The sequence below is a fragment of the Neolamprologus multifasciatus genome, chromosome 3, assembly GCF_963576455.1.
Source record: "Neolamprologus multifasciatus chromosome 3, fNeoMul1.2, whole genome shotgun sequence".
In the NCBI taxonomy this organism is placed as follows: Eukaryota; Metazoa; Chordata; class Actinopteri; order Cichliformes; family Cichlidae; genus Neolamprologus; species Neolamprologus multifasciatus.
The window spans coordinates 27644226-27649267 of record NC_140441.1 but is presented as its reverse complement, the minus strand read 5'-3'; positions in this window follow the sequence as shown (position 1 = coordinate 27649267).

Below are 5042 nucleotides of genomic sequence, written 5' to 3'. Positions count from 1 at the left end.
ATTGGAGCAACTGTAACCCACATAATTAAAGTATTCTGATTGTGATTCTGACTTTGATAGTTCACACAAATGTTCAATTCAATTCAATTTTATTTATATAGCGCCAAATCACAACAAAAGTCGCCTCAAGGCGTTTCATAGATACAGAGAAAAACCCAACAATCATATGACCCCCTATGAGCAAGCACTTTGGCGACAGTGGGAAGGAAAAACTCCCTTTTAACAGGAAGAGACCTCCGGCAGAACCAGGCTCAGGGAGGGGCGGCCATCTGCTGCGACCGGTTGGGGTGAGAGAAGGAAGACAGGATAAAAGACATGCTGTGGAAGAGAGACAGAGGTTAATAACAGATATGATTCAATGCAGAGAAGTCTATTAATACATAGTGAGTGAGAAAAGTGACTAGAAAGGAAAAACTCAATGCATCATGGGAATCCCCCGGCAGCCTACGTCTATTGCAGCATAACTAAGGGAGGATTCAGGGTCACCTGGTCCAGCCCTAACTATATGCTTTAGCAAAATGGAAAGTTTTAAGCCTAATCTTAAAAGTAGAGATAGTGTCTGTCTCCCGAATCCAAACTGGAAGCTGGTTCAACAGAAGAGGGGCCTGAAAACTGAAGGCTCTCCCTCCCATTCTACTTTTAAATACTCTAGGAACAACAAGTAGGCCTGCAGAGCGAGAGCGAAGTGCTCTACTAGGGTGATATGGTACTACAAGGTCATTAAGATAAGATGGGGCCTGATTATTTAAGACCTTGTATGTGAGGAGCAGGATTTTGAATTCAATTCTGGATTTAACAGGAAGCCAATGAAGGGAATCCAAAACAGGAGAAATATGCTCTCTCTTTCTAGTACCTGTCAGGACTCTTGCTGCAGCATTTTGGATTAGCTGAAGGCTTTTCAGTCAGTTTTTTGGACATCCTGATAATAATGAATTGCAGTAGTCCAGCCTGGAAGTAATAAATGCATGAACTAGTTTTTCAGCGTCACTCTGAGACAGGATATTTCTAATTTTAGAGATGTTGCGCAAATGGAAGAACGCAGTCTTACATATTTGTTTAATATGTGCGTTGAAGGACATATCCTGGTCAAAAATGACTCCAAGGTTCCTCACAGTGTTACTGGAGGCCAAGGTAATGCCATCCAGAGTAAGAATCTGGTTAGATACCATATTTCTAAGCTTTTCAGCGCCGAGTACAATAACCTCAGATTTATCTGAATTAAGAAGCAGAAAGTTAGCAGCCATCCAGGTCTTTATGTCTTTAAGACATTCCTGCAGTTTAACTAATTGGTGTGTGTTATCTGGCTTCATGGACAGATAGAGATGGGCGTCATCTGCATAGCAGTGAAAATGTATGCTATGTCTTCTAATGATGCTGCCTAAGGGAAGCATGTATAATGTAAACAGAATTGGTCCTAGCACTGAACCCTGTGGAACTCCATAATTAACCTCAGTGTGTGAAGAGGACTCTCCATTTACATGCACAAATTGGAGTCTATTAGATAGATATGATACAAACCACTGCAGCGCAGTACCTGTAATACCTACAGCATGTTCTAATCGCTCTAATAGGATATTATGGTCAACAGTATCGAATGCTGCACTAAGGTCTAGCAGGACAAGCACAGAGATGAGTCCACTGTCAGAGGCCATAAGAAGATCATTTGTAACCTTCACTAAAGCTGTTTCTGTGCTGTGATGAACTCTGAAACCTGACTGAAACTCTTCAAATAAACCATTCCTCTGCAGATGATCTGTTAGCTGTTTGACAACTACTCTTTCAAGGATTTTTGATATGAAAGGAAGGTTGGAGATTGGCCTATAATTAGCTAAGACTGCTGGGTCTAGAGATGGCTTTTTGAGTAAAGGTTTAACTACAGCCAGCTTGAAGGCCTGTGGTACATAGCCGATTATTAGAGATAGGTAGGGATGGGTATCGAAAACCGGTTCTTGTTGAGAACCGGTTCCCAGTGTTTCAATTCCTTGGAATTGTTTGCCATTTTTGCAAACGATTCCCTTATCGATTCCAGTCGCCCCGAATGACGTCACCACATTGCGGAGCGTCATTTACCTGGCAGGAAACACGGCGCCTAAGCGGCTCAAACGCTCAAAAGTTTGGTTTTGCTTTACGAGAATGGATGACAACAGGGCAGCTTGCAATACTTGCAAAGTAGATATTTCATTTAAGGGAGGAAACACTACAAATATACAAAAGCATCTGCTCACAAAACACACGATGACCTTAAATGAATGTCGTGTTTTTAATTCCGCTCCGGACTCGTGAATCTCAACCCAGCAGCAGCGGTAACGTTTGCACGTCCTCTCCCGTTAATGCAGCAGGTAAATAATCAACTAACAGTGCATATTATGTTAGCGCGATCTGCCTTATTACAAAACCTGCCATTACTGTGCATTTAGATGACCATGATGAGAAAGACAGACAGAGTCTGGCTCAGATGCTGGCAGTTCTCACTGCAGTCTACCGTTAGCGTCTCCTTTCAGGCCAGGATAGACGAATGTCACCGAGCAGTGACTAAGTTTGTGGTCAAAGGTTTGCACCCATTTGCCACAGCAGATGATTTTCGGTAAGTGAATGTGTTTAATTGTAGGCAGGGACATTACTGGATATTCTTGTGTAATTGCTACAGAATAATTGATGTTATACTTTGTTATTGCTACAGAAGAATATTTATTTTATTATTTTACATTTACAATTTTTTTTCCTGGGGACCCTGTGACACCCCATTGAAGAGCTGTAGGCTGTGGATCTCTTAAGATCTCACTGTTGGGTTTGTAAGGCCATGTTACTCCTAAATTTCTATCTTGTTCAAAGAGAAGATATAAAACAAAGTTCTAAGCTATTAGACCTTAGTGTTCTCCTTTTTTAAAAAGAATCGATAAGAGAATCGATAAAGAATCGAATCGTTAAACAGAATCGAAAATGGAATCGGAATCGTGAAAATCTTATCAATACCCATCCCTAGAGATAGGTTGATCATATTTAAGAACTATCATCCGAACGTTTCCCAACCAGAAGCCGTGGGTGGATAAAAACATCCGCGACGCTCTGAGATCACGCACCGCTGCCTACAATGAAGGGCTCGTCTCCGGTAATATGGACCTATACAAGGCTGCGTCCTACAACGTGCGCAGCGCGGTCAGAAAGGCAAAGCGGAGCTACGGGGAAAAACTAGAGTCACAGCTACGACAGTGCGACTCTAGGAGCCTGTGGAAAGGACTGCGTACTATAACGGTCTATAAACGACCAGCTTCTTCAATGATGTATGCCGATGCTTCACTGGCTGATGAGCTGAACACGTTTTATGTTCGCTTCGACGCCGCAGCAATTAAAACAACAAACGGCTGCGCGCGCTCGGAGTGCACCAGTGAAGAAAATGCATTCATCATCACAGAGCATGCCGTGAGGAACACCTTCAGGAGGGTGAACACCAGGAAGGCAGCAGGACCAGATGCAATCCCTGGCCGGGTCCTGAGAGCCTGCGCTGACCAGCTAACACCGGTGTTCACGGAGATCTTCAACCTCTCCCTGGCCCAAGCTGTGGTTCCCACGTGCTTCAAACAGTCCATTATAGTTCCTGTTCCAAAGAAACAACAGCCCGCTTGCCACAATGACTACCGTCCAGTAGCACTGACCTCAATTGTGATGAAGTGTTTTGAAAGACTGATGAGAGATCACATCACTTCTTCACTTCCTGCCACCATCGACTCACTTCAGTTTGCTTACCGGACTAATCGTTCCACAGACGATGCCATATCTCACCTGTTCCACACATCCCTGAGTCACCTGGACACTGGCAGAGGGAATTATGTTAGGATGCTGTTCGTGGACTACAGTTCAGCATTCAACACAATAATTCCCTCTAAGCTTTTCACCAAGTTGACGGATCTAGGACTCAGCTCATCACTGTGTCAGTGGATCCTCAACTTCCTCACAGACAGACCCCAATCAGTGAGGGTGGGAAAACAAGTCTCCCCCTCCATCTCACTCAGCACTGGAGTGCCTCAGGGCTGCGTTTTAAGCCCCCTGCTGTACTCACTGTACACTTATGACTGTGTAGCCACATCAGACACCACCTCCATTGTCAAGTTTGCTGATGACACTGTTGTTGTAGGCCTGATCTCCGACAACATCGAGACGGCCTACCTGGAGGAGATTAGGAACCTGGAGACCTGGTGCCAGGAGAATAACCTCCTCCTAAACATCAGCAAGACTAAGGAGCTGATCGTGGACTTCACCACAAAGCAGGCGAGGAATTACAAACCCCTCATCATCAGTGGCACGCCAGTGGAGAGAGTGGACAGTTTCCGATACCTGGGTGTCCACATCACTCAGGACCTGTCATGGTCCTGCCACATCAACACCCAGGTTAAGAAAGCCCGTCAGCGTCTCTTCTTCCTCAGAAGACTTAGAGACTTCCATCTGCCACTGAAGGTGCTCAAGAACTTCTACTGCTGCACCATCGAGAGCGTCCTGACGGCAAACATCTGCACCTGGTTTGGGAACAGCACCAAGCAGGACAGACGAGATCTGCAAAGAGTGGTGCGCTCAGCCGAACGCATCATTCAATCAGAGCTCCCTGACCTGCTGTCCATCTACACCAAGCGGTGCAAGTCCAAAGCTAGGAAGATTATGATGGACCTCTCCCATCCCAACAATGGACTCTTCTCACTGTTGAGGTCTGGGAAGCGCTTCCGCTCCCTTAAGGCCAAAACAGAGAGAATGAGGAGGAGCTTCTTCCCCCAGGCTATTCGGGCCCTGAACCAGGTGTAGGACTGTACTCTCCCACACACATCACTATAAGACTGGACTCTCACACACATCACATCACCACACGCACCACCACACATTTCCTATAATTTCCTATAATTTATAATCTTTATAATCTCTTTCTGCTGTTTGCACATTTTTATTTATTTTTATTTTTATTTTTACTGTAAATTCCTAAGTTAATTTGTAAATTTTGTAGTAAATTGTAAATACTGTAAAACTTTTTTCTGTCGGGCATTGTACAGCTACAAGCA